At 45.8% G+C, this 11,502-nt stretch overlaps 1 protein-coding gene across 4 annotated transcripts in view; it reads left to right on the top strand.

The window, feature by feature from the left end:
• The first annotated feature begins 4,636 nt into the window (after positions 1–4,636).
• The window catches only part of VWA5B1 (von Willebrand factor A domain containing 5B1), a 36,857-nt gene continuing 29,991 nt past the window's right edge, over positions 4,637–11,502 (top strand). The window contains exons 1-3 of one of the 4 annotated variants that reach the window (XM_042477729.1): positions 4,642–4,762; positions 5,335–5,591; positions 7,454–7,657. The gene's annotated coding sequence lies outside the window, so the exon portion shown is untranslated. Of the gene's footprint in view, positions 4,763–5,290; positions 5,592–7,127; positions 7,270–7,453; positions 7,658–11,502 lie in introns of those variants that run through there. The other 3 variants (XM_042477731.1, XM_042477730.1, XM_042477728.1) reach the window with 3 other exon arrangements.

Here is an 11,502-nt window from a genome sequence, read left to right as displayed (position 1 = left end):
AAAACAGTAGGTGTCTCCAAGCTGTAGGCCAGAGGAAAGGTCTCCTGACAAGGTTCAGTTTGCTTGCAATGCCTTGGCATGAATGAGCAAGGGTGTTTTTCTCCATGAAGGATGATGGACTATAGAGTGGGTCTTACATTATTTTACTGCTGTGTGGAGATGTGCTGGCAGATGCTGGGGATGAAGGGAAGTGTAGTCCAACCCCTCTGTCTGGGGCAAGATTGACGCAATATGACACAAAACATTGTTTGAAATGTTCCCTTCTTTTTTCCCTCCTCCTCTTCCTTGTCCTTTTTCACTCCTTTCTTTCTCCTCCTCTCCTTCATGTCCTTTTCCTCGACCTTTCCTTTTTTCCTCTCTCCCTCCATTTTCTCTTTCTTCCCCACCTTCAACTTATCTTTCTTCTTCTACTATCTCTCCTCCTCTTCCTCTTCCTCCTCCATCTTCTCTTCTCTTCCTTCCTTCCTTTCTCCTCCTCTCTTTTTGCCCTCTCCTTTCTCCTTCAGTTCTTCTTCCTACTTCTCTTTCAACTTTTTTCTTCCTTCTTTTCTACTTTTATTATTATTAAACTTTATTCATATAGTGCTTTAGATTTACACAGTGCTGTACATACAAACAATAAAATCGCTAAAAATGAAACCTGCCAATGGCATACATTCTACAACGTACATATAAAACAACAGATAACAATACAAGACAGAATTAGATAAAAAGCAGACAACAAATTAAAAAGATCAAATATCAGATCTCTGATAACAATCGGATAAACTTATCAAATTTGCAGATGACACCAAACTAGGACAGGATCAAGATTCAAAATGACCTGAATAGGCTAGAAAGCTGGGCCAAAGCTAACAAAATGAAATTCAACACAGAGAAATGTAAGGTACTGCACTTAGGGCAGAACAACAAAATGCACAGATATAGGATTATGGGGGACACCTGGCTGAAGGAGAGACTTCTATGTGGGAAAGGGATCTAGGAGTCCAAGTAGACCACAAGTTGAACATGAGTCAACAGTGCAATGCGACAGCTAAAAAGGCCAATGCAATTTTAGGCTGCACCAACAGAAGCATAGTGTTTAGATCAAGGGAAGTAATAGTGCCACTCTCTTCTGCTTTGTTCAGGCCTCACCTGGAATACTATGTCTACTTTTGGGCACCACAATTTAAAAAGGACATTGAGAAACTGGAGCCATGTGTCCAAAGGAGGGCAACCAAAATGGTGAAGGGCCTGGAAACCATGAAGCCCTATGAGGAAGGCCTTAGGGAGATGGGGATGTTTAGCCTGGAGAAGAGAAGGTTAAGAGGTGATATGAGAGCCCTGTTTAAGTACTTGAAGGGAGTCATATTGAGGAGGGAGCAAGCTTGTTTTCTGTAGCTCCAGAGACTAGGACCTGGAGCAATGGATGCAAGATCCAGGAAAAGAGATTCCACCTCAACATTCGGAGGAACTTCCTGAGAGTAAGGGCTGTTCAACGGTGGAACTCACTCCTTCCTTGGAGATTATAGTGAAGTCTCCTTCCTTGGAGGTCTTCAAACAGAGGCTGGATGGCCATCTGTCAGGGATGCTTTGATTTGGATTTCCTGCATGGCAGAATGGGGTTGGACTGGATGGCCCTTGTGGTCACTTCCAACTCTATGATTGTAAACACTCCTTCTCCTTCCTTTTCTCTTCCTCTGCCTTCTCTTTTTCCTCCTTCTTCTTTGTCTTCTTCCCTCTTCCTATTCTTCCTCCCTTTCTTCCTTTTCTTCCTCCTCTTTCTTCTTCTCTCTGCCTTCTCTTCCTCTTCCTCCTCCTCTTTCTTCTCTCTACATCCCTTTCCTCTTCTTCCTCTTCCTCCTTTTTCTTCTTTCCTCTTCCTCCTCTTGAATCCTCCAAGCACCAGGGCCTTGTTTTGACAAGCGACTGGAGGCACCTGATCCGACTCTTCGGCGCCTGGGCTCCATGCCAGCTTCATCTCCATCCAACTCATTACGGCGTCTCTCTTCTCTCCGGCTCCCCTTCCACGTCCTTCAGCCGGTTGCAAAATATGACCCTTCTGCATCTTGTGCCGCCAATGCTGAGAAAGAGCGGGTGGCCGAGGGCCAACAGAGCCATGGCAGCAAGCAGCTTTGCATCCAGAGTGCCAAGGGACATGCCCAGGATGTATAGCACCTGCCTAGGCAGGCCTCTTTGGAAATTATCCCCATTGAGCTGAATCAAAGCGACGTCTAGGGAGTTTATCACACTGGGGCTGATGTTGGCATTAAAGGGCAATTAAAGCGCATTGAAAGCATCCCTCAAATGGAGTGGAAATGGCGAGTCATGGTGCAAAGGATGATCGCACGCAATTGCGCAAATATATTAGAAATGCACTGTCGCTGGAATCCCGAAAGTAAAAAGATGTGTGTTAATGCTTCTTCGTGACCACTTTCATGGTGGGTTTTGTGCGATGTCGTGCGAAATCATTATGTGTAATTACATGATTTTACTCCTGCTCTCCTTCATGTGATACGCCGGTCTATTTTGGAAGCTATCCCCATTGAGCCAAAGCAAAGCTACTTCCAAGTGACCCCATAGGATAGGAGATGGATTCATCCTAAAGTCTGACCCAGTCCCACTTCACGTGTCCCCATTTCAAGAGACAACTCCATCCCACCTTGTCTCTTTTGGCTTTTATTGGTTTACTTAAGGTATCTATCTCCTACTCCTCTGTCCTGGCTCCTGACAGGCCTTACTAAACCACAAAAAACAATGAACCTTTATGCAGAGCAAAGGACTATATTGGCACTGTATTTTTGAACTGATCCATGTGCGGGGGGTTGTGGTTTGAATGTTTGACTCGTACCGGTCTGGGTTCGAATCTCTGCTCGGCCATAGAAACCCACTGGGTGACTGGCAAGGACAAACCCCCCCTCTGAAAAAATCCAACCGAGAAGATGTCTTAGCATCACCATAAGAACTAATCCAGTTCGACATCGCATTAACTGCCATGGCTGCATCCTATGGAGTCCTGAGATTTGTAGTTTGTTGTGGCACCAGAGCTCTCTGACAGAAAAGGCTAAATGTCTTGCAAATGTACAATCCCTACAATGCCCTAGCATTGAGCCAGGGCAGGTAAAGCGGTGCCAAGTTGGATTAATAAAATAATAGAAGCTTTATTTATATCCTGCTTCTCTGTTACAGAGACAACCGAAGCGGCTTACAATTTAAAATTCCAGCAATACACTCTATACATTATATCTACAGTGCAAAGGCGGCCCCAGTTGCACTGGATCTCCCACTTCTTTTTCTTCCATAGAATCATAGAGTTGGAAGAGACCGCAAGAAGGGCCATCCAGTCCAACCCCATTCTGCCATGCAGGAACTCTCAATGAAAGCATCCCCGACAGATGGCCATCCAGCCTCTGTTTGAAGACCTCCAAGGAAGGAGACTCTACTACACTCCAAGGTAGGGTTGCCATAAGTCAGGACCTCCAAACCGGGACAAATGTAGGACAAATGTAGGACATCATTTTCAAATGTAGGACACTTTTATAAAAATGGAGGACATGTGGAAAAAATTGATGATTTTTTGAAAAATGTTAATATAAATGCCTGTTTCTTAGGCATGATCAAAATGGAGGACATTTTGGCATTATTCCTAGACAAATGTCAGAAATAATAATAATAATAATAATAATAATAATAATAATATTTTTATTTGTATACCGCTTTTCCTTCAGATCAAAGCGGTTCACAACATACAGGCTACATGTCACATGCTATAGCAATACAATACATCAACAGTGACATCAGCTATCTCATACAATTCAACAAAATTCCTCAAAAACAATGTACAAAGCAGTCAAAGTCATCAGTTCAGGCTTGTTGCCGCCGGCCTGCCTCTCTCCTCCTGAAGATGATGGTCGGAAGGAGGGCTCTTAGTCTTTGCAGGCGAGGCCTGTTGTTGCTGGCCTGCCTCTCACCCCCTCAAAATGGTGGTCGGAAGGAGGGCTCTTCTTCTTCCAGGCGAGGCCTGTTGTACTTCCCTTTCTGGCCAAATCACACACACACCCAATTCCAAAACACACACAACAGCATATTTGGGCATTGAACATGGCTTTACTTAACATGGGCTCTTGCATATTTCAGAGGCTTATTCCATAACCAAACCCCTTGGGTTTAACACTTAGCATGGTTTAACATGGCTATGCATATTGAACATGTCAAGGTGGTTCCATAAGAAGTGGGTTTGCCGTTTCAGGTTTCTTACATCGACTATACTTCTCGGAAGTGTGTACTCCTCCGTGCCAAAAAAAGGCAAAGGTAATGGCCCTTTCCTTTGCCCTCTGGCTGCAGCCCAGCCCAACAGAGGAGAAGCTCCTCCTCTGGAATCTGGCTGGCCAATGGGGGCAGACTGGGGCTGAAACAGCCCCGCCCCCTGCCAGCCCTCACAGGCTCCAGCCTGGAGAAGGGGTGGGCTGTTCAGCCCCAGTGACAGAGGAGCAACTCCTCCTCATTAGCCCTGCGCGCGGCCCTGCAAGGGCGTGCGCAGGGCCAGCGGAAGCGCCTGCTTCCCAGCAAAGGCCGCGGCGCTGGTGGCGGCCGCAGAGGTGGCTGCCCCAGAGGCCCCACGCCAGAGGCCCAGCGCGAGAGGCCCCGTGCGAAGGTTGCAGGAGTGGCTGCGCGCGGCCAACTTGGCGCCTGCAGCAAGCGTGGCCACCATAATTCCCGCAGTGGCAGCTGACCCGGGGCAAAAGCGGGATTGTCCCGCCCCCAGGCAGGATATGGCAACCCTGTCAGTGTAACCAATGTTTGCTTTTCGGTATCATCGAGATCTGACTTCTTTTTATAACCGTCACATATATTCTGCAAGGCTTCGTAACGTTACTTCCATATCTGACAATTTGCACAATTGGGGAAATCCATTAATAATAATAATAATTTGTTTTATTTATATACTGCTATTCCAAAGACCATAGCGGTGAACAGCAAGTAAGCTAATTAGCAAGTAAGCTAATTTGCCCCCAACAGTCTGGGTACTCATTTTAGTGACCTCGGAAGGATGCAAGCCTGAGTCGAGCTTGGGCCCTTTTGCTGGTCTTGAACTCGCAACCTTGTGGTTTCGAGTGAATGGCTGCAGTACAGGCATTTAACCACTGCGCCACTTAGCCTCCAAAGACAACAGTAATGGAAATAGATTAGTTCAGCCAGAAAGAAACAAGCCTTAAAGTGAATAAAATTGGACTACCAGTACATATATTTATATATATATAATCTCTATAAAAAGTGGCCTCTGAAAAAGAAGTAAATATGCCTTTCTATCTGCTTCTTCCTCACTCTTTCTACTTCTTTACGTTCCTCGCCCAGCCAGGGGGCTACCAACGCGGGGGCCGCAACTACTTGAGTCAGGCTCTTTGGATTGCTAGGCCCGACATGGTTGCTTAGCAACGAGTGTGTTAAAAACAGAGGAGGGGACTACGGCGCGCTTCACGCAAGGCGAGGGCAGCCATTTTGTCTACTCTCGCGACCTGATTGGCTGACGCTCACCAACGTTCTAACCGCCTGGTCTGCAAGTGACGCACATGCGCAGAGGGCTTGAGTGGGGCTGATTGCAGCTACAAGCTGTAAGTAAAGGTCATTGGTCCCAAAATTAGCTTTTTAAACATTGGACTGCATTGAACCTACATATTATACTCCTGTGGTGGAGAACCTTTTAGCGACCGAGTGCCCAAACTGCAACCCAAACCCCACTTATTTATTGCAAAGTGCCACATCCCTCTGGATTTCTAATGACAAACTCTAATGAAGTCTGTGTTGGGAAGATGGTGTGTGTGCCCAAAGAGAGGGCTCTGAGTGCCACCTCTGGCACGCGTGCCATAGGTTCGCCATCACTGATCTATACCAGTGATGATGAACCTTTTAGGGGCTGGGTGTCCAAACTGCAACCCAAAACCCACTTATTTATTGCAAAGTGCCATGTCCCTCTGGCTTCCTAGTAATGAACTCTGGCAAACTGTGCTGGGGCGATGGCACCTGTGCCCACAGAGAGGGCTCTGAGTGCCACCTCTGGCACGCGTGCCATAGGTTCGCCATCACTGTTATACTCTATTAGTAGAGTCCAAGGGAGTTTGTTCCACTGTCGAACAGCTCTTACTCTCAGGAAGTTCCTCCTAATGTTGAGCTGGAATCTCTTCCTGGAGCTTGCATCCATTGCTCTGGGTCCTACTCTCTGGATCAGCAGAAAACAAGTTCACTTCCTCCTCAATATGACATCCCTTCAAATATTTAAACAGGACTTTCATATCACCCCTTAACCTTCTTTTCTCCAGGCTAAACATCCCAGCTGCCTCAGTCGTTCCTCATAGGGCTTCATGGTTTCCAGACCCTTCACCATTTTGGTGGCCTTCCTTTGGACATACTCCAGCTTCTCAATGTCCTTTTTGAATTGTTTTGCCCAGAACTGGACACAATATTCCAGGTGAAGCCTGACCAAAGCAGAATAGAGCGGCACTATTACTTCCCTCGATCTAGATACTATACTTCTATTGAGGCAGCCTAATATCGCATTGGCCTTGTTAGCTGCCACATCATACTCTTCACTCATGTTCAACTTGTGGTCTACTTGGACTCCCAGATCCCTTTCACACGCAGTTTCATTCAGCCAGGTGTCGCCCATGATCCTATATCTGTGCATTTCACTTTTCCACCTTAAGTGCAGTACCTTACATTTCTCCGTGTTGAAATTAATTTTGTTAGCTTTGGCCCAGAACTGGGACACAAAGTGGCTTATAAATGAAGAACCTGATTGAAAACGTACAGGTTAGACCCCTGAGATGCAGGCCGGCCAAATGTGCATTTCATGGTTTGGCAGAGATTAGGAATCCTGGTCCAACCGAATCCTTGTAAGATCAAGGAGAATGATGCAATATTATAATTAATAATATTAATAATAATAATAATAATGGTGGGAGTTCAGTTCATCAAGACATAGGTGCAAGCATCAGGGCATCGCCATGGTGACTTCTCTCTGGCGGTATGATTTTTGTTGTCGTCCTGGTAGTTTTGTCTTACGGTGGTCTCTCTCTCTCTCTCTCTCTCTCTCTCTCTGGAAAGTATGCGCTGATGTGCAGCCTGGCAAATCCTCTCTCTCTTTCTCTTTCTCTCCATCTCTCTCTCTATCTCTCTCTCCCTCCCTCCTTCCCTCCCTTCCTCTGGGTCCTTGCTTTGCAAAACCTCCCAACAACAAGATTGCAAAGAGCTCCAGACAGCTGGCAAGCAGTGGGAAAAGGAGGCAAAGCCAAGGTGAGGCAAAGAAGGCAGCTTTCAAACCTAAGAGTGTGGAGGGAAGAAACTGGGCCAGGGTCTATGCTGGGTCTGTAATGCCAGCTTTTTGGAGGGCATGTTTGCGCATGCCACAGGTTGCTCTGCATCCTTCCCTCCTCTCCATCCTTCTTGAGTCTTTCCTTCTCTTTTGGATGTCTTTCAGAGCCAGAGAAAGAGAGATCCAGAGAGCAAAAGGAGCGAGGAAATTGCATGCCATCTCTTTGACCTGTCCATCTTTTCTGGACCAAACCTGCAATACAGAGTGAAAGATCAGGAGAAGGAGAGATACTAAAAGCTGCCAAGAGGAACCTGCAAAGTTGTTCCTGCTACCTTCCACCTCTTCCCGGCTTCCCTCCTTCCAGAGAAGGTAAGATGCAAAAACAGAAGCTATTCCTATTATTATTATTATTGCTTTTCTTCTTTCGGGGACCAGGAATCTCTCTGCCTGTTCCTTGGAAAGCTCTGTCTTTGAGGAGGAGGGTTCAGTCTGGGTCTGTGTTTCCATTTTGCAGCTTTTGGTCCCCAACCAAAGCGCTCTCTAGTTACGCTTGGCACTTCGGTTTTCTCAGTTTGAACACTGAAAGTCAAAAGAAGAAGAAGAAAGCATGTGTTTCTTGGGTGCTGAAGTGGTACAAAACCCAACCAAATTGTCCTCTTCCATCAGTTTTTAAGGAAAGCAAAGAGGACGGCCGGATTGGGGAGGTGGGAGCTGAGTTTGCATTGAATCCACCAGGAAAACAATATGTGTCTGTGCATACAGTTAGAAAAAACAGATTAGATGCTGCCAAGCGAACACAGCCCCAGCCTGTCTGTCACTTCTCTTGACAGATCTGTCTGACCCCTGAATGTTTTGACGTGTGTCTGTAGTGTGACAGTGTGGAAAAGAGGATGAAATTGCAGGAGTTGTGTGACCGAAGCACAGTCTCCGGGAAGGGAAAACGGCAAAGGAGCTGAAGGTCATCCTTGTCCCTCTGTGGCCAAACGTCGGTGGTTTGCCGCTGAGCCATGGCTGTGATTTTGGTAGTGGTCTTTAATGGCTGCAAAGCCACCAGACTCTATGAAACATATATTATTATGCTTCAGTATGATGCTTCGTTCAATAAGGTTCATTGTTATGTTTTGTATACAGTAAATACAGATTGATGTTATGAAAGGTGACCACCTCATGCATTGTTTCTTCTTGGTTTTCTCTCCATTTTATCATCATTATCATCATCATCATTCCACCTTTTCCGCCAAACTGCAATGCAAGGTGGCTTCCAAAGTGAAAACACTCACCGTATTGTTGGAAATGCAAAAGCAAAAGGGTCAGCTTTGAACTAGGATTATTAACCATTTAAAACATACACATAAAAAAGGCCAGATGCAATGGCAAACCTCACAGTTGGAAGCAATGCTGCACCCTCTTAGCTGCACTGAGAGGTCTTTTATAAAAAGGCTTTAAAAGGCTTCATCTTAAAAGTAACTCTCCCCTCTCTCCGTCTTTTCCTTGTTATATACACATTTTAAACTGCTTGGAGGCAGAGATCTGTTCTTAAGGTGATTGAAAATTTTCATTGCATTGTATTATCTCTGCTTTCTTGATGTGTCTCAGTGACCAAAATCATTCTGAACCCTGGTAGCACTTTCTGGCCCTGTCAGGAGGAGTACTTGGGGTGCATCTACACTGTAGAGATAATGCAGTTTGACACCACTTGAAGTGTTGTAGCCCCATCCTATGGAATCCTGGGATCTGCAGTTTTGCAGTGTCCTGAGCCTTCTCTGCCAAAGAAGGCCGGTGCAGCATCAAACTACAGATCTTAGGATTCTGTAGGATGGAGCCATGTCACCTAAAGTGGTGTCAAACTGCATGATTCCTACAGGACAGGTGCACCTTATGAGGAGACACTTGGGGAGCAGGATAGCAAAAAGGATGTTGAGAAACTGGAGCCATGTGTCCAAAGGAGGGAGACTAAAATGGTGAAGGGTCTGGAAACCATGAAGCCCTATGAGGAACGGCTGAGGGAGCTGGGGATGTTCAGCCTGGAGAAGAGAAGGTTAAGAGGTGATATGATAGCCCTGTTTAAATATTTGAAGGGATGCCATATTGAGGAGGGAGCAAGCTTGTTTTCTGCTGCTCCAGAGACTAGGACCCAATGGAGCAATGGATGCAAGCTCCAGGAAAAGAGATTCCAGTTCAACATTAGGAGGAACTTCTTGAGAGTAAGAGCTGTTGGACAATAGAAGAAACTTTCTCGGAGGGTGGTGGAGTCTCCTTCTTCGGAGGTTTTTATACAGAAGCTGGATGGCCATCTGTCAATGGGGATGTTTTGATTGTGAGTTCCTGCACGGCAGAATGGGGTTGGACTGGATGGCCCTTGGGGTCTCTTCAAACTCTATGATTCTATATGTTCAGCCTGGAGAAGAGATGGTGAAGAAGTGATATGATAGCCACGTTTAAACATTTGGAGGGGTGTCACGATGAGGATGGAGCAAGCTTGTTTTCTGCTGCTCCAGAGAATAGGACTCAATGGAGCAATGGATGCAAGCGACAGAAAAAGACATTCCACCTAAAACACGAGGAAGAACGTCCTGATAGTAAGGGCTGTTCGACAGTGGAACGCATTCCCTCGGAGTGTGAAGAATTATCCTTCTTTAGAGAATCTGTGGCTGGCATCTTCAGAGGAAGATCTGAAGTTCTCCAAAGATGCCAGCCGCAGATGCTGGCGAAACGTCAGAAACAAAGTCTTCTAGAACATGACCACATAGCTCGAAAAACCCACAAAGAACCCTATAGTGCTGTCTATTCCTGCATGGCAGAGGGTTGGAGTAGGTGACCCTTGGGGTCCCTTCCAAGGCTAAGCTCCAGTGAAGCTGTGGCTCCCTGCTTCTGCCGCCATGAACTCCTTGTGCCAGGAACAATGAGTCCCTGCCTGATTTATGGCCCTGCAAGTCATGCGCAGCCCTGCGATAAAGCACTCAGCCTCGATCTTCTCCTCCACATCACAAAGAGGAAATCAGATCATTAAAGAAGTTAGATGACCCTCTTGGCGCATCCATCAAAAGCAAACCCGCTGACAAATGGCACACAGTTGGCATCAGTTGTTTCCCCCCCCCCCCCATTTTCTTTGTTGTGTCATGCATTTTCAGTCTCATTTCTCTGTTTGGCGGCCTGTCCTTTGCAAATGTTCAAGGCAGGAAACAAAATATAGGAACCTGTCTTATTCCAAGCTGGATTCTTGGCCCATTTTACTAAGGGGCAGAGGGTTTTGTTTCGTTTTTTAAATAAGTCACACAATAGCAATTGTATCCTTCAACAGAATAAAAGGAAGAGCACATCACATTTGGTCTTAAAACCAATTGTTTTCTTTTAAAAAGTGACCAGAAGAAATGCGCAAGCCGCAATATCGCCTGCATTTTTCGGTCGAGTTTCCGCCCTTCCATACATTTTGCGTGAGAGGAGAAACAACGTCAGAATTGTTGCTGGCAAAGTCAAAGTATGCAAACCAAGTACCAATAATAATAATAATAATAATAATAATAATATTTATTTGTATAGCGCCATAGGATTTACATAGCGCTTTACGAAGGAGGGAGAACAACAACCCAAAACAGAAACAAAAGCCTGCCTACAGCGCACAATCTAAAACCACAAACAAGACTATAAAATTATGGTAATGAAATAGTCGATATTCTTCCGAATCCAGCTATTCCTGGGATGTCTCACGATTGCGTTTGGATTGCCTTCCATTTGCGTACGACGTCATTTGAAAATCTTTTGCGAAATTACGTGAAATACCTTGGATGGTCCCGGATTAACCTTTGGTTAACCTTCCAATTCCCCCCGTGTGATAAAGTCCTATGTCTTTGAATCAGACTACCAAATGCATAATGGCGCATCACTTGCATGTGCTTTAGGTATGTGCAGGGAAGACAAGGCCATGGTGTAATTCCAATACATGCCTATATTGCAGCCACAAGGTTGTGAGTTCAATCCCAAGCAGGGCTCCAGGGTCCACTCAGCCTTCCATCCTTTCGTAGGTTGGTACAATGAGTGCCCAGCTTGTTGGGGGCAATTGGTTTAACATTGTAAACCGCTTAGGGAGTGTTAGTCCACTGATCAGCGGTATAGACATGTACTTGCTATTGCTATTGCTTTTGGGGTGGAGGGGTCCATGGAGCCAAGTGGCTCTGGAAAGGATCTGGAGGCTATGGGCCCATTATAATGAAGGC

This window comes from Sceloporus undulatus, chromosome 7 (genome assembly GCF_019175285.1).
Source record: "Sceloporus undulatus isolate JIND9_A2432 ecotype Alabama chromosome 7, SceUnd_v1.1, whole genome shotgun sequence".
Lineage (NCBI taxonomy): Eukaryota > Metazoa > Chordata > Lepidosauria > Squamata > Phrynosomatidae > Sceloporus > Sceloporus undulatus.
This window is presented reverse-complemented; position numbering and strand designations above follow the sequence as displayed.